Source organism: Gracilinanus agilis, chromosome 2 (assembly GCF_016433145.1).
Source record: "Gracilinanus agilis isolate LMUSP501 chromosome 2, AgileGrace, whole genome shotgun sequence".
NCBI classification, from domain to species: Eukaryota; Metazoa; Chordata; class Mammalia; order Didelphimorphia; family Didelphidae; genus Gracilinanus; species Gracilinanus agilis.
The window spans coordinates 480,458,756-480,477,889 of NC_058131.1; the positions used below are offsets into that span (position 1 = coordinate 480,458,756).

Genomic DNA, 19,134 nt, shown 5'->3' on the forward strand with positions numbered 1-19,134 from the left:
AACTTCAAAGTTTCAGGACATAAAAAACCCACAGAAATTATCAGCATTTCTATATATTACCAGTGAAGTCCGGCAGGAAGAGATAGAAAGAGAAATTCCATTTAAAATAATTATAGTCAATACAAAATACTTGGGAGTCTACGTGACAAGAAAAACCCAGGAATTATATGAACACAATTACAAAACACTTTACAAAAATAAAGTCAGATCTAAAGTATTAGAGAAATATTAATTGCTTGCTGAGTCAACATAATAAGATGAAAATTCTATCTAAATTCATTTACTTATTCAGTGCCATACTGATCAAACTGCCAAAAAATTTACAAAGCTTGAAAAAATAATAAAATTTATTTAAAAGAACAAAAGGTAAAAATATCATGGAAATCAATGAAAAAAATGTGAAGGAAGGTGGCTTAGTTACAGATCTCAAATTATATTTCAAAGCAATAATAATCAATTCTGGATTTGGCTAAGAAATAGAGTGGTGGGTCAGTGGAATAATCTAGTTTGAAAAACAAATTCAAACGTTTGAGATTGAACTCACTATGTGACAAAATTTGCTAGAAAAACTAGAAAGCAATTTGGCAGAAACTAGGTATAGACCAGCATACCATATACCAAGATAAGGTCAAAATGCAAATATGAAAAAATGTATACATGATTTAGACAGAAAGGATGATATAATAAGCAAATTAGGTGAGGATGGAATATCTTACTTGTCAGATTTATGGATAAGGGAAGAATTTATGACAAAACAAGAAACAAAGCATTATGGGAAATAAAATGGTTAATTTTGATTTTATTAAATTTTAAAAGTTTTGCACAAAAAAATCCAGTGCAGCCAAGATCAGAAGGAAAATTTAAAAAAAAAAAAAGCTAAGAAAAAAAATTTACAGCAAAATTCTCTGATAAAGTCCTCCTTTCTCAATTGGGAAAAATTGGGATATTAGTACACTATTCTGGAGAACAATTTGGAACTATCCCCAAAGGGCTTTAACACTGTTAATTCCCTTTGACTTAGCAATATCTTACCAGGTCTGTATCCCAAAGAGATGATTGCAAAAGGGAAAGGACCTGTATGTACAAAAATATTTATAGTAGCTCTTTTTTATGGTGGAAAAGAATTGGAAATCGAGGGGATGCCCATCAATTGGGGAATGGCTGAACAAGTTGTGTTTTATTATTGTAATTTATTTTTATTTTTATTAAGAACATTTTTCCATGGCTACATGATTCAGGTTCTTTCCCTCCCCTTCTTCCACCCCTTCCCATAGCCAACGTGCAGTTCCACTGGGTTTTACATGTGTCATTGATAAAGCCCTATTTCCATATGTGGTTTATTATTGTGACAGAACACTATTGTTCTATAAGAAATGATGAGCAGGATGGTTTCAGAAAAACCTTGAAAGACTTACATGAACTGTTGCAATGAAGTGAGTAGAACCAGGAAATATCATACACAGTAACAGCGATATTGTAACATGATCAACTATGAATGACAGCTATTCTCAGCAATACAATGACCTAAGACCCTTTTTTTTTTAATTAAAGATTTTTTTTTTAATTTTAAACCCTTAACTTCTGTGTATTGGCTCCTAGGCAGAAGAGTGGTAAGGGTAGGCAATGGGGGTCAAGTGACTTGCCCAGGGTCACACAGCTGGGAAGTATCTGAGGCTAGATTTGAACCCAGGAGCTCCCATCTCTAGGCCTGACTCTCAATTCACTGAGCTACCCAGTTGCCCCTCTAAGACCCTTTTGAGAGACCTATGATGAAAAATGTTTTCTGCCTCCAGAGAGAAAAATGATGGAGTCTAAACACAGATCTAAGCATATATTTAAATTATTTTTCTTTATTTTTTGTTCTTGTTTTGGTCCGATTTCTTTTGTAACATAACTAATATGGAAATCTGTTTTGCATGACTGCACATGTATGGCAGTTCAATTGTTTTTCAGTTTTGCCTGGCTTTTGTGTGATTCCATTTGGGGGGTTTTCTTGGCAAAGACCTTTGAGTGGTTTGCCATTTCCTTCTCCAGCTCATTTTGCAGATGAGGAAACTGAGGCAAACAGGATTAAGTGACTTTCCCAGGCCACGCAGTTAGTCAGTGTTTGAGGCCAGATTTAAACTCAGGGAAGATGAGTCTTGCTGACTCTAGACCCAGCACTCTATCCACTATGCCACCCAGCTGGCTCTGCACATGTATAATCTCTATCAAATTGCTTGCCTTCTCAAGGAATGGTGAAGAGAAATCTGGAATCCAAAGTTTAACAAAAAGAATGTAAAAAAAAATTTTTACATGTTCTTGAGGAAAAAAAAGAAAAAAAAAAGATTAAGCAGAGAAATGAAGGTGGCTCTTGAAACCATGTCCCATTCCTTTTGGTTTAGGGAGCTGGCAGGCTGGGGCCAGAGGCCAAAAGAATATCTGCTAGCATCTTTGAAGATCTATTGCACTGGTAAGAAGGAAGAGGGGGCGGGTGAGCAAAATAAAATTGACTTTCTTTTCTAGGAACTAGCAAGGCAACCTGAAGCAAACTGCAGCTGCACAGCCACCATTGTGAGCCAGAGACAGCCGGAGGTGTTTGGAAAATTCACTGAACTGAAGAAAGGCAGCAGCCAGAGGCAGGGGGAGGGTACTTGTTTCCTCCTGAGTCCAGGGGCCGAGGAACCTCCAGGCTGGAGACGTGCCAGTTCTTCTGATCAGTCGGAGGCATTTGTGACAGCTGGGCTCTGGGAGCCAAGAGGGCTGGTTCCAGTTAGCTAAGAGCTGCTTACCTGTAATAGGGCAGCGCCATGCCCTTCTATAAAAGAGTGTCATTAGTTCAGTAGTTACTGTGGCTTCTACTTTGGAGTCAGAGGCTGTAATAGGAGACAGTTAGTGAGGCCCAGAATCTTTAGGATTATGATCCATTTGGGCCTAGATAAAGGGAAATTAAGCATAGGAAGAGTCTTCAAACTATGAGGAAAGCAGTATGGTATAGTAGAAAGAGGTATAAACTTAAAGCCAGGAAACCTAGGTTTGAATTCTGGTTCATGGGTTTTTAACCTTTATTGTGTTATGGACCCCCTAACAATCTGGTAAAGCCTGTGAATCCCTTGTCAGAATCATGTTTTTAATGCATAAAATAAAATACATATGATTACAAAAGAAACCAATTATATTAGAATCTCACTACTAAAACATTTTCAAAATGATTTCACGAACCCTAGGGATTAAGAATCCCTGTTCAGATCTTATATTTATTAATTCTGTGACCATGAGCAAGCCATCTTTCTGAACCCCTATTTATTTCCTCTTCTGCAAAATGAGATTACATGATATTTAAATTATTATTTCATAGGGTTATGATGAAAAAAATACTGCATAAACCCGAAAGCTATAGAAATGTGAGTTATTCTTTGAAAGGCAGTTAGCATGATATTGTATAAACAACATAGTGCAAATTTCTATCACAAAAGATCAGTAGGTAATTTCCAAAGAGAATAAAAAGTGCAATTGGCATAGCTATTTCCTCCATTAAATTAAATATGTAGAGGGGCAGGTAGGTGGCTCAGTGGATTGAGAACTAGTCCCATTGGAGATGAGAGGTCCTGGGTTTAAATCTGCCCTCAGACAGTTTCTAGATGTGTGACCCTAGACCAGTTACTTCACCCCCATTGCCCAGCTCTTCTGTCTTGGAATCAATACAATATTGATTATAAGACAGAAGGTACGGTTTAAAATTTTTTTAATTAAATTTTTTAAATATGTAAAGACAACTAGCCACATTCAGAGGAAGAACTGTGGGAGTAAAAACACAGAAGAAAAAACTGCTTGAACACATGGGCTGATGGGGATATTATTGGGGATGTAGACACTAAATGATAACTCTAGTCCAGCTATCAATAATATGGAATTAGGTCTTGATCAATGATACATGTAAAACCCAGTGGAATTATGCATCAGCTAAGGGGGCTTAGGGGGGGCTTGGGGGAGAGGGAAAGAACATGAAACATGTAACTAGGGGAAAATATTCAAAATAAAAATTAAAAAATATGTAAAGACCATGCCACCTCCAAAGGAGTTATGAAAATAATACATTGCTTTCTTGTGTGATCCAAATTCTGAGTGGCATCCCCAATTTTGGCTTCAACATCCTGGGAACATTGTCAACACCTGGGAATGGATGAGACCAAGGGCCCCAACACAGAGAAGAGATCAAGGCAAGGTCTCAGAATCTAGAATGGACAAATTAGAGTGAAAGAAGTTGCAAGCATCAGGTCTGCTATTCTGCTCCATAGATATTTCACAAGAATTAAAAACCTTTTGGTCTGAAGATAGGTCCCATTCCCTTTTGCATTCTAGGGCCTCCTTTCTCACATATGTGTGTACAAAACCATATATAACACATCCAGATGACTGACTCTGTTTCTCTGTCAACTGTTTCTAGAAGTATGATAATTATAGTTATTGGCATGCTCCCCAAGGATAACTGGCTAATTTTATCCTCTTCCTCTTGCACATAGTAATCTAGAGAATCTCAAGGCCCCATGTCTCTGCTTAGCTGAGGGAGAACAACTTCTCATTTGGTAGGCAGAAAATAGATGATGGATAACATAGATTGGCAAAAAGATAGTATATTTATTAAGTGCTTACACATTTGACAAGTGAGTGCTAGGGATATCTATAAAAAGCCAACAGTACAGATCCTGTCCACAAGGTGTTTAAATTCTAGCAAGGGAAGTCTGTAGGGAAGAGAATGCTGGAATGGAGGAGGAAGAGAACAAGATGACATAGAGACTGCAGGAAGTGTTCTGATAGCCTGTTTCATGGCTAGATGAGGTGTAAAGCTCACCCATCAGAGCCAAGGGGAATAAGGTGTATAATCTTAATTTCTGGTAGGACGGAGATGTTTAGAAAGTAAGGCCACAATGGGGATATTTCAGGCAGAAAAGCTATTGGACTGGGTTATTGGCTAACCCGATCCTTTCTCTCTTGAGTTGGTTATCTGGGATGTAAGTGACATCTGCAACCTAACAGATCTCTCCAGAGTTCCTGCAGACCAGGATAGGTACGACTGTCAAAACCTTCTCCTCAGTCTGAATTGGACTAGATAGACCCTTCCAGGTCCAAGTTTATGGTGCTATTATCCTTTATCCTGCTTAATATCATAATGTCTAGCTTACCCATAGCGCTGACCCTACATGGTCTGCAACCTCACCAGTCTCTCCAGAGTTCCTGCAGACCATGACGGGCAGGATTATCAAAACCTTCTCCTCAATCTGAATTGGTCTAGATAGACCTTTCCAGGTCTATGTCTATGGTGCTATGATCTTTTATCCTGCTCAAAGATATTATGACTAGCTTACCCCAAACCCTGATCCTACATGGTTTCTACTACCCAAGTCACATCTATCTGGGTGTCATTGCCCTCACTCCCATAACCAAAGGAAATGTCCCTCCTTCACATTGTCACAACCCCCGTTTCCCAAGTCCCAACCCTACCCTTTAGGAGTTGGAACCCAGGTTTAGAGATCATGACAGGTTCCCATAGCAATGGGCCTTTCATCTTCCTGTTTCCATGGCAACAAACACTCAGACCATTCAGTTACTTGTCAAGTGACAGTGGTAAATGAACAAGGCTCAATCTAGAAATCAGACTGGCTGTGAAGATGGAGCCCCAAAGCTGTTCTCTCTATAGAAATTCTTTTTCTCCCTTAAGAAAAAAAAACCCTCCTAAAAGACGTAAATACCCTAAAAATTCTTATAAGGGGTATGATTGTAACAGTAACAGGTATGGGGGAAGGAACTTTAGAACCTCAATTCTCACATCAAACAGCTTATCTGTATGTCCCTGTTTTCTAAAACAATGCCTCTAGTAGTACTTCTTGCTCCAGTCTCTTCCCCCCAAAAAAAGGTTCTTCCCTTGAGAGATCTGGGGAGATTTATCCAAGCAGCACAACATCATAAGACTTTCATTCTTTTCTCAGCCATAATCTTACTCTGATTCCTCATCCAGTTATCCCCAGCCTTATTCTAATTTCCCCTCCCACTCACTATAGTCCTATCCCCAAGCCAATTTATTCAGATCTGTTATCTGCATATGGATTAATCACTTCGCCAATTATGAGAAGTAAATTTTAAATTCTAGCTCAGATACCTTCAGCTACCCAGGACATTTCCAGACTGCCTCCTGCTAGTCAGCAGGTGTGAGGTCAGAGAATATAAATTCATTTCTTAGTATTAGTCTATGCAAAGAGAATTAGGAAAGTCAGTCAGTATGATCTTTGAAAAAAATCTTTATAACAGTTGCTGCTTCAGATAAATCTTCAGAAAAGTTTGGTTATCATTACCATCTTGAAAAACAAAAATAATGAAATTAATCCAATTACATCCCTTTGATGATAATTTCTGCTTCTAAATTTGTTCAGCAGATCAAGAGTCCTTTAAATGGTGTGTTTAGCTTTTGGTTCCTGTTCTCTGTCTATGAAAGAGCTGAGAACCTCCCAAAACACGGACAAAATTGGGCTTCCAGTTTTTAAATAACGAGACTATCTTGACCATATGAGCCCTGTTATCATCTATTCAGTGCTGAGTTTTCAATAGGGCCTAGCAACTAGAGCTTAACAAACCCCCTTTTCATAAATGGTGTCTAGAAAAACAGTTTGAAGACTTGCTAGGTAGTTTTGGAGGGGTCTCATGTTTTCAGTCAGGACTGGTTCCACCTTGTTGAGGTTGTGGTGGTAGAAAGTCTGAAAGCCTCTGACTTCTAAGAGTAGAGTGAACTCTGAGTGGCTGATGCCTTCTTCTTCTACTTTTACCTTAAAAATTACCCTAAATTGGGCAGCTGGGTAGCTCAGTGGAGTGAGAGTCAGGCCTAGAGACAGGGGGTCCTAGGTTCAAACCCGGCCTCAGCCACTTCCCAGCTGTGTGACCCTGGGCAAGTCACTTGACCCCCAATGCCCACCCTTACCATTCTTCCACCTATGAGACAATATACTGAAGTACAAGGGTTTAAAAAAAAAATGTAAAAAAAAAAAAATTACCCTAAATTCCTCTGTCCTCCCGAGGTGCCCTTCTCATTTTGTGTTGCCTCTCTTCACACACCCTGTCTTCATTATGTACTAGTTATATGACCTGGGGACAGTCACTTACTCTCTCGGAGCTCTAGTCTAGTTTCCTTATCTGTAAGTAAGGAATAATAATAAATGGAGAATTTACTGCCTAGGTTGTTAGGATGCTTAAAAGGAGCACAGTGAATAGAGTGCCAGGTCCAAAGTCAGGAGGACCTAGGTTCAAATCTGGCCTTGGATCCTTCTTAATTATATCATCCTAGGCAAGTCACTTAGCCCCAATTGCCTAGCCCCTACCATTTTTATACCTTAGTATTGATTCTAAGATAGAAGGTAAAGGTTTAAAAAAAGGAATAAATAACAAGTTACTGAAAGAACATAGCACTGTGTTTACAGCAAAAGGGGGAAAGTCATGCCTTAAATAATATAAGAGACAAATGGAGAAAAATATAAAGCTAACTCTCATAACTTTAAATGTAAATGAGTTAAACAATCCAATGAAATGAAAAAGAGTGACTAAATACCCACTATCTGGTGCTTACAAGTAACACATTTAAGATAAAAATACACACATAAAATAAAATTCAGAGAATGGGGGTGAAAATCCTTGTCCAGCAAATCCAAAAAAGCAGGCATTGCTCTTGTGCTATCAGATAAAGCAAAAATAAACATTCAAAAAATCAAAAAGGATAAGTAAATAAACTGTTATGTTGAAAGGGACAACAGACAACAAACAAATAAAAAAATCAATAATAAACTTATGTGCTCCAAATGCCTTAATGTCAAAAATCATAATGGCAACACTGAGTTACAAAGATATAAACAGTAACATAATGATAAGAGTCTACACTATTTCTCTCTCAGTTTTGGATAAGTTTAATAGAAATAAACAAAAGGAAAATTATGGAACTGAACAAATTGATGGAGAAAATAAGAGTTAAAAGATTTATGGCATCTTCTAATCTGACAGTAAAAGAATATACAGATTTATCAGCACCAACAAAAAAATAAAAAATAAGCATAGAAAAAGATATTAAAAATTAGAGGAGAAACAGATAAATCATAGAAATAAACAAAACTAAAAGCTAGTTCTTTGAAAATACTAATAAAATGGATACTTTTAGCAAATTTAGTGAAAAGAGCTGAAAAGATCAAAATTAATATTACCTTGAATTTTCTTCCATATTGATCCTACAATGTGATTGATTTTATGCTTTATTAATTTTATAATTGAGACTTTATCTGCCTAAAGCCACATTTCTATGTCCTTGAGCTGAACCCAGGAATTTGACTTTTGCTCTTAGTTTAATGTTAAAGAAAAGTTATCTTCCCCAACTGATAAATGGTCAAAAGATATGAAGTGGCAGAAAGAAGAAACCAAAGCTATCTAGAAAAAAAGCTCTAGTCACTACTGATTAGAAAAATGCAAATTAAAACATCTCTGATGTACTACCATACACCTATCAGACTGGCTAACATGATAGAAAAGGAAAAATTGGGACACTAATGCACTATTGGAGTTGTGAACTGATCTAATCATTCTGGAGAACAATTTGAAACTGCCCAAAGAGCTACAAAACTATGCATACTCTTTGACTCAGCAATACCATTACTAAATCTAGATCCCAAAGAGCTTTTTTTTTTTTAATTAAGGAAAAAGACCTATATTTACAAAAATATTTATAGCAGCTCTTTTTAAGAGAGGAAAGAACTGGAAATCAAGGGGATATCCATCAATTGTGTGGTGGGGAATGGTTGAACAAAGTGTGGTATATGAAATGTTTTATAAAAAAGACAAGCATGGGGGCAGCTGGGTAGCTCAGTGGATTGAGAGCCAGACCTAGAGACAGGAGGTCCTAGGTTCAAACCCGGCCTCAGCCACTTCCCAGCTGTGTGACCTTGGGCAAGTCACTTGACCCCCATTGCCTACCCTTACCACTCTTCTGCCTTGGAACCAATACACAGTATTGACTCCAAGATGGAAGGTAAGGGTTTAAAAAAAAAAAAAGACAAGCATGATGCTTTCAGAAAAATCTGGGAAGGCTTACATGAACTGAAGCAAAGTGAAGTGAGCAAAACCAGGAAAACATTGTACACAGTAAGAGCAATATTGTAAGATGATCAAATGTTAATGACTTAGTAATTCAGCAACACAATGATCTAAGACAAGTCTGAAGGATTCATGGTGAAAAATGCTATTCATCTCCAAAGATAAAACTGATGAAGTCTGATTACAGATCAAAGTATTATTCTCTTTATTTTTCTTGGTTTCTTTTTTTTTGTTTGTTTGTTTGTTTGCTCTTTGTTTTCTTTCACGACATGACTAATATGGAAATATGTTTTGTATGACTGCACATGTAAACATATCAAATTGCTTACTTTCTCAAGGAAGGAAGAAATGAAGGAGAGAGAGAATTTGGAACTAAAAATTTTTAAAAACTAATGTTAAAGGGCAGCTGGGTAGCTCAGTGGAGTGAGAGTCAGGCCTAGAGACAGGAGGTCCTAGGTTCAAACCCGGCCTCAGCCACTTCCCAGCTGTGTGACCCTGGGCAAGTCACTTGACCCCCATTGCCCACCCTTACCAATCTCCCACCTATGAGACAATACACCGAAGTACAAGGGTTTAAAAAAAAAAAAACAAAAAAACTAATGTTAAAAATGTTTACATGTAATTGGGAAAAAATAAAATATTTAAAAATTTTTTAAAAGAAAAGCTATTATCTCTCATATTAGTAACTGTTGGGATACTTCCTGGATATCTCTTTGTTAAATCCAACAAGTTAACTTGTTACCATCCCCAAAAGATACTTTGTCTGCCCTTGCTGCCTTTGTGTAATTAGGGGAGTTTTTATCTCTTCTAAGGAGATAGCAAGTCTGGTTGTTTTGATACCCTAGCAAAGATTACAAAATGTGGATGGATGCCATTAAACAATTAACATTCCTTAATTGTCAGAGAGGTATGGTTACCAGCCTCATATGGATGCTAGCCTGCTTTCATTGATGTAACCAATCATGTTGTCCCCACTACTGTCTACCCCATAACAAATCACAGTATATTCCCCATCTACCCAACTCTGTACTTCCCTAAATTATATGAAACTCTACCTTGTAGGTAAACCTTACCTCTGGGTCTTTAGTTATTTAGAGCCATAGACCTAATTTATTGTCTGTTACTATCCTAACCAACAAATTGATCATGCTTGGACCATTGTCTCTCAGTTTACCTTAATTTTCAAATTAAAGGATCAGAAATTAGCAAATGAGCAAGGTGAAATTACAAAAAAAAAACAAAACAAAAACAACAGATGAAATAAAAAGAAGTAATCAGAACATATTATGTACAGTTATATGCTAACAAAACAGAACACACAAAAAAAGCAAATACCTTCAAAAACATAAAATACTGAAATTATCAGAAGACCAACTAGAGATTTCAAATAAACCAATCTCAGATAAGGAAATAAAACTAACTGTAAACAAACAAACAAAAACCTCTTCTTATCTTTATGGAATCTCAGGAGAATTCTATCAAGTTTTTAATGAACAATTGGTATTCATATTTCACAAATTAGTCTCAAAAAAAAAAGAACCCTACTAAAATCCTTTTATGAGATAGATAGTCCTAATACCTAAACCAAGGAAAGATAAAACACAAAAGAAAACATATAGGTCAATATCATTAATGAATATTAACTCAAAAAATTTAAATAATATCTATCTGTGACTTATCCAAGAAATCACTCATTATGACTAAGTGGGAATTATACCAGAGATGCAAAAATGGTTCAACATTAGTAAAACAATCAACATAATTAATTACATTAAAAACTCAAACACCCAAACCCACATGATCATCTCAACAGAAGCAGGAAAAGCCTTTGACAATGTATAGCACTCTTTAATGCTAAAAGCCCTACAAAGTATAGTATGGGCATAAAGAAGCCTTTTTTAGTACATAAAAAGCATTTATCTAAAATCCAAAGCAAGCATCATATGTACTACAGATTCACTAGGACCTTTCCCAATAAATATGAGAGTGAAGCAAAGATACTTACTCTCTCAATTACTATTTGATACAGATCTGGAAATGCTAATAACAGTAGTAAGAAAGGAACAAGAAATTAAAGACATAAAGATAGAGAAAGAAGAAACAAAACTATCTCTATTTGCTGATGATATGAGGGTAGGGAAAATTCTCAGATTCAGCAAAGATAGTAACTGAGATAATAATTTTGGTAAAATTATAGGCTACAAAACAAACTCTCAAAACCCAAATAATATTTTATATAATAACAAATTTAAGCAATAATAGAAGGGGAAATCCTATACCAAATAACCACAATGTGCCAAAAAAGATCTGGGTATCAACCTGAGTGCAAGGCCTAGAGTCAGGAGGACTAATCTTCCTGAGTTTAAATCTGACCTTGGACACTTATAGTTGTGTGACCCCGGGCAAGTCATTTAACCTGGTTTGCCTCAGTTTCCTCATCTGGAAAATGAGCTGGAGAAAAAAATGGCTAATTGCTCTAGTATCTTTGCCAAGAAACCCCAAATGAGGTCACAAAGTGTTCGACATGATTGAAATGACCGAACAACAACAAAGAATGATGTAGGAAAAAGAGGAAATTAATAAAAGCTTATTAAAAAAAAAGATAATATAGGTAAAAAGGCCTTTCACAAACTTTTAAATCTACTTATTGTTATATAGATATAAGCTATTATTATTATTATTATTGACAAAGTGACATAACAAAATAAGCTACGATAAGTAATGTCTTAATTCTGGAGAAGCAACATGGTATAGTAGACAGAATGCTAGATAAAATGAACAAATGAATGAAAAAACATTTATTAAGCACTTATTATATTTCAGGCCAGATGTCAAACAGTGGGGACAAAAATACCAAATTGAGACAGTCTCTGCCCTTAAGGAACAAGACAACACATATATGGGAATAGTAGCTAAAGAAGGAGTATCTGGGGAGTCCCTGGGATGGTGACTGGATTTACAAGGCAGTAAACTGACAAATTCTTTTTAAGGAACAATGATAATATAGTAGTTATCAATTGGATCACTAAGCCTAGAGCAAAAAGTAGAAGAAGAAGCTGTGGGAGCAGGCATGACAAAATGGCTGGGCTAGACTGATAGATGGATATGTTCTGGAGCCAGCAAGATTCAGAAAGTTAGCTGATTTTGGAGGAAGACATAGGTCTAAAGTTGGATTCTGACTAGTTAGAAGACTAGCTATAAGATCATGGGTCAAATAAATAATTCTCTCCTAGCTAAAAAAAAGAGTTTAATTTCCTTCATTTCCCATCACTCACTCCCATCAAACACAATGTTTGAACCTATTTCCTGTAAAATAGGGTTAATCATACCTGTTATACCTGCCTTACAGGTATACATATGTAATATGTAAAGTACTTTGCAAACTCTGAAGCAATATATAAATAGTAGTTATTATTTTGAAAGGCATGAAAGATAGAGTGCTGGACTTGGAATCAAGAAGACATAGGTATGGGGGGGTGGTGGCAGCTAGGTAGACAGAAAACCTAGAAACTTGGGCCTGGGTTCAAATTTGGCCTAGCTGTGTGATCCTGGGCAAGTCACTTAATTTCAATTGCTTGCCCTTCTATCTTGGAACCAATATTTAGTATTGATTCTAAGATGGAAGGTGTCGACATGGAATCTAGAAGCCCTCAAACTTGTCACCTAGAAGGATTTAGTGAATCCAGTTTACCTTGCTTAAAGGTGATAGCCTCAGGCTTGAACCCATCACATGAGAGTTCTTCCCTGAGGAAAGGCCAAGCCCAAGCTGAGTGACTCTTTGGCACAGTAGGCAGTGCATCAGTCTCATAAGCTGAAGGTCCTGAGTTCTATCCTCCGAAGGAGGGTGTAATATACTGGGAGAAGCTTCTGGAGACAAGAAGAGTCTCTTGACTTGGGTTGGGCTTGGTCTTTCCTCAGGGAGGAACTCTCAAGTGATGGGGTCAAGCCTGAGGCTGTCACCTTTAAGCTAAGTAAACTGGGGTTCACTAAATCCTTCTAGACTACAAGTTTGAGGGCTTCTATATCTTTTTTTCTTTTTTTAAACTCTTACCTTCAACAAAGGTAAGAGTTTAGAAAAAAAGAAAAAAAGATATAGGTTTGAATCCCATCTCACACAATTACTAGTTGCATGGCTATGGGTAAGTCATTTAACCAGTTCAGACTGTAAAATGTGGATAATAATAAATGTAGCACTTCTCACAGGGTTTTTGTAAGTTGCTTTACAAATCTTGTTTTTATGTCAATTATTATTACTGTTATTATTAATAATAATACTAAGAGTAATATTTACAACAACCCTGTAAAAGGAAAACAGTTACCTGCATCATCATAATCATCATCATCATCATCATCATCATCATCAACTCAGCCTCAGGCCAGATTCTCCTGTACCTTGCATCTGGAATCCAGCTTTCAAATTGCAGATAGAAAAGATGCTCCATCTTACCCTCTTCCTATATAAATCTCAGACACTTGAGTCAGGTTATTTTCTTTGAAATATTGGAAGACAGGGGTGGTTCTGCTTTCTTTGGGGTGGGATCCGTGCAAGAGGAAGAAAAATGGCTGCAGCTAAGAAGTCTGTTCTCGTGGCTTAGTACAGAAGCAGAGAATATGAACAACTCTGACTCAGAAAGAGCCTGACCTTTTTTTTTTTTTATCCAAATAGAGCAAGAGCTTGTGCTTCTTACTGTTTCAATGACTCAGATGGGTTTCAATGAACTTTCTGTTCCGAGGGAGACCTTTCCGACAAATCTTACCCTTGGATCCTCCTCTAACTCATTGCAGCTTGCCTCGCAGGAAGTAGTCTTGGAAGGTTAGTAAATAGTCAAGAGCATGAGGAAGGGAATTTAGAGGTTATCTAGTCCAACCTTTAATTTTATAGATGGGGAAATGGAAGCCCAAGGTGGTTTTGGCTACTTGCCCAAAAGATACATTGCACCCAGCTAGTTAGTGCCAAAGAAAAGATTTGAACCCACATTTCTAATTCCAGAGCTGAGTCTTTCTGTCATATTACCAACCTACCTTCCTCACTTGAATTATTTTCCAAAATCATTAGTTGAACTTTTCTTCATTGGTACCTCTTCCTCTGGGAGTTCCTCATCCCTCTGATTGGAGAGGGTGGATATAGAGAGCTGCTTCTAGCTCTATTTAAGGAGGGATTCCAGGTCAGTGATTTCTTCATTACCCACCTGCCTGCATTTCTCTGAACTCCTTTATCATGGACCCAGGCCAGATACCTTTCCTCTCATCCCCACTTTTTAGCTTCTTTTTTGTTGTCTTCCCTCATTAGATTATAATCTCTTTAAAGGCAGGGAATGTCTGTCTTTCATTTTTTTTAATTTCCTTTTTTAAAAAATTCCTAGTGTCTGGCTGTTTAAAAAAATGATTATCAACTTCCTACCATTCTTTCTATTGAGGATAGAAGTGGAGAAAAAGATCAGTAAAGGAATACAATGTAATGGGGCAAGAGGCAGCTAGGTGCTTCAGTGGACAGAGAGCTTGAGTAAGGAGTACCTGGGCTCAAATTTGACTTCAGATACTTCCTAGCTGTGTGACCCTGAGCAAGTCAATTAATCCCAACTGCCTAGCCCTTGCCACTCTTCTATTTTAGAACCAATACTTGGCATCAATTCTAGGACAGAAGGCAAGGGTTTTGAGAACAATAGAGTAAGGGGAAGCTCTGGGCCTTGGGGTGAAAATAACACAAAGAACCCTTTGGCTACAGGAAGAAGGCAAAGAACAGAATAATTTGGAAGATTTGTGGGGTTTAACCAAAAGTCTAGAGAGGCACAAACACCAAAAATGCTCTGGGTTGTTTTTTTCCCTAATAAGACAGTGCCATTGTGACCATCCTTTCTCTAGAGTAGTCTGATGTCCCAGTCTTCCAAAGGCTCTTGACACTGGGTTTGTCCTGAGCTTTTATCATTCAAGCTTGGATACTGAATGGAATTTTGAACTGATAGTTTTCTGGCTTCATTTTCATATCACATATCAATAAAATGTGATAGTATCTGCATGCTCTTGAATTCTAATACAGCCATAGTAGGGAGGGAGGCTAGAAAAAATATCATCTAATGCTTTCTTTTAATCAGCTAAGTAAGTAGCTAAATGAATTCCTAATAAAGATCCTTTCCTGCTTTTAAATCTTGGGCCTGTTGGAATTCTACTTCTGACATGTTGCTGTCCCCTGGTGGCCTTAATTGGTATCTTATAGGATATCCAAAACCAAAGTTTGGGATTCATTGAAGTGAAAAGGAACAGGGCCAGTGAAATTTTCTTTTCAGGCACTGATATAACAAATTAGAAAGAAGGGTTATTCTGGTTAACTTTCGAAAGACAGGCTTATAAGGTTCTCATGACTTACCACTTGGAACTACACTTCAGTTGCCTAGAGAGCTGACATCCTATTGTATAAATATCAGATTATTCAAGGCTACAAAGTCTAAATTCATAGATGAAAAACCCTGACAACTATTGGATCTACCTTTATTTAAATTAGTAAATGGCTTGACCTCAGTGTCCCAGGTACCTCTATAAAACTATGTTACAATGGGGTCTCCATTTGAAGCTATAAAGGGAGTTCCTCTCCAGCTATTTCCTCAGTTTCCCTCTACTGATGAAATCCTAGGTCCAAAACAAAATTTAAAAAAAAATTTTTTTTAACGGGAGAGTGTTTGAAATCTGGGCAAAAAGAGAAGCAGAGGACTAAATCTCCTTAAGTAGATTTTAAGAAACCAAATAACCATTAACCAATAATATTCACCATTTATCATATGATTTCATTTTTCCACATTGCTTCATTATCTGTATCAATTCTAATCTTAAAAGTCAGAGCAGCTAGGTAACTCTCAGACACTTCCTACCTGTGTGATCCTGGACAAGTCACTTAACCCCAATTGCCTAGCCTTTAGTGCTCTTCTGTCTTGGAACGAAATACTTAGTATCAATTTTAAGACAGAAGGCAAGATTAAAAAAAAAAGATTAAAGCTAATAGGATACTGACGATTGATTAATAGGATATTAATTTGTGTTGGTGTTAAAAAATCAGTTTCACAAGTACAAGATGAAAAAGACATATTAGACAGCAATGTATCTGAAAAAGATCTGAGGGTTTTAGTGGCTTTCAGGCTCAATGAACCTTGATAAAAATAGCCAAATAGCTAATGCAATCCTAGGCTGAACTAAGGGCTATAGCTTCCGGGAATAAGGAAGTAATAGTAATTGTGCATTCTGCTCTTATAAGACTAACATATGAAATACTGGGTTCAGTTCTGGGCACCAAAATTTAAGAAGGACATTAATAAGCTGTAGAACCTCTGGAGGTGTGTGTGTGGGGAGAACTAGGATGGTGAATGACTGAGACTATGTTAAATAAGAGCTGGTTAGGAACACTGGGCTCTTTTGCTAGAAGACTGGGGGAACATGATAGCTGTCTAAATTTTTGAGAGGCTGTTTTGTTTAACAGGGATAGACTTGTCCTATTTGGCCCTAAAGGGTAGAATCGTAGGCAATGGGTCTAAACTTAAAAGAAGAAAATTCAGGATCAATGTCAGGGAAATATTTCTTACCAATTAAGACCAAGAGATGGTAGTGTTCCTCATTTTATGGTCAAGAGGAAACAAGTTAAATAGAAATTAAATGACTCACCCAGGGGAACCACTAATGTCTGAGGTTTGGTTTTGAAATCTGGTCTTCCTGACTCTAGGGCCAGAGTTTTATCCATTATGCCACTAGCTGCCTCCGGTGTGCTCTAGAAATCATTATCCTTGTATTCCAAATGAGGAAACTGAGGCTGTCAGCCAACAAGCATTTGTTAGGTGTCTATTATCTGCTAGGTATAAGCACTAGGAATAGAATGAGAAGCAAAAATAGCCTGCTTTTGAGGAACTCACAGTGGAATGGGGGAGACAGCCAACAAACTAATACGTACGAATAAGTTATAAATGGGATAAAAAGAAAAAAAAATCAATAGAGGGAAGGCACTAGAATCGAGTTATTAGAAAAGGCTTCCCAGCTAACCATTGTGAAGCATTCTCAAATTATGTTGCCTTGGTCAAACCACATCTCAAGTATTATGAGAGAAAATAGTATGGGACATAGCATTTGAAACCCCTAAAAACTTAGCAGTGAAACAACTAATCAACTTTATAACACTGAAGACCTCTAGGCAGAGGGGGGTATGTACAGAATGAGACGTATGTTGTGAGGCATAAAACATAGCCAAGGTGTGAATTTGTTTTGCTTTCCTATATCTGTTTTACAAGGGAGGACTTATATTTTTTCCAGTTATTTTACACTTTAAAAACAAACTATACCAATACCTATAGTTTCACATACAATCTTTTAAAGTTCTTGGTATATTGAAATGTTCATGTATGTTGATGTTAAAATCACAATAAAAATAGACATGGGTGGGGAAGGGGGAAGCCTCCTGTGGAAAGTGAGATTTAGTAGGGACTTGAAAGAAGCCAGGGAAGCCAGAAGGCAAAGATAAGGAGGGAGAGCATTCCAGAGGGAGTGTACCTCATTAGACAAATAGATAAGGTCAATGCCACTGGATCAAAGAATATGGGAGTGGGGATAGTAAGGTATAAGAAAACTAGAATGTTAGGCAGCAAATAGATTATAAAGTTGCTTTGAATGCCAAACAAAATATTTTGTACTTGATTTAATCCTGAAAGTGATAGAGAGCTGAGTTTGGTGAGTAGGAGCCAGACAAAGATGAACCTATACTATAGGAAAGTCATTTTGGTGGCCGAATGGAGGACAGGTGGGACTATGGAGAGATGAGGCAGGCAGACCTATCAGCCAACTTTTGTAATATTACAGGTGTGAGGTGATGAGAGCCTACACCACGATGGTGACAGGATCTGAGAGGGCATATTCTTGAGAGATGTTGCAAAGTAAAAAGATTGGATATGTGGGAAGAAATAAGAAAATGGGGAATTGAGGCAACACCTATATTAAAGCCTGAGGGCCTGGTTGGTAGTGCCCTGAGATGGAGAGGCAACTTAGGAGGAAGGAAGAATGAGTTCCGTTTTGAACATTCTGAATTTAAGATGTCTACTGGAGGTCTAGTTTGAGAGATCCTAGAGGCAGTTGAAGAGGTAAGACTGCAGGTCAACAGACAGTGAAGGCATGATGGGTAGATGTGAGAATTATCAGCAGAGATGGTAATTAAATCCATGGGAGCTGATGAGAACAAGTGAATTCATATGGAAGGAAAAGAGAACTCAGGACAGAACTCTATGGGGCACCTAGTTAGTGGATATGATTTGGAGGAGGATTCAGCAGACTGAGCATTCAGATAGGAAGAGAACCAAGAGAATGGTGTCAGGGGGGCAGCTGGGTAGCTCAGTGGATTGAGAGCCAGACCTAGAGACAGGAGGTCTTAGGTTCAAATCTAGTCTCAGACACTTCTTAGCTGTGTGACCCTGGGCAAGTCACTTGAGTCCCAGTAAGAGTTTTTTTTTTAAAAAAAAGAAAGAAAAAAAAAGAGAGAGAGAATGGTGTCCCAAAAATTAGAGAAGTTAAGAACAACTGCAAAAACGCCACTAGATTTGACGAGACTGTTGGTAGCTTTGGAGAGAGCAGTTTCTATGGAATGAAGTCAGAAGCTGGGTTCCAGGGGATTTAGAAGAGAGTAAGAAGTAGAGGAATCTAACATTGATGGCCTTCTCAAAGAGTTTAGGTAGAAGAAATATAGTCTGCTAGTTAGTAGAAACAAAGGGATCAGGTCAGAGTTGTATCTTGTCTACTCAGCACCCTCCTCAAATCCTCCAATTCAAAATCAGGTCTTCCTACCAAAATTTAATACCATCCAGGGGAGACACTAAGGTTGAGGGGACTCAAATCATACAAAGATTAAACATGGGGCAGCTAGGGAACTGGGTTCAAATATAGTCTTATACACTTTCTAGATGTGTGACCCTCGGCAAGTTAATTAACCCCCATTGCCTACCCCTTCCCACCATTCTGCCTTGGAACCAAATACCAATATTGATTCTAAGATGGAAGGTAAGGGCTTTTTTTTTT

General features: G+C 37.5%; 1 protein-coding gene across 1 annotated transcript in view; it reads right to left on the reverse strand.

Annotated features, from left to right (window-relative positions):
• The window catches only part of NPC2 (NPC intracellular cholesterol transporter 2), a 71,070-nt gene that overhangs the window by 33,231 nt on the left and 18,705 nt on the right, over nt 1-19,134 (reverse strand). The gene's annotated exons all lie outside the window — the stretch shown is intronic.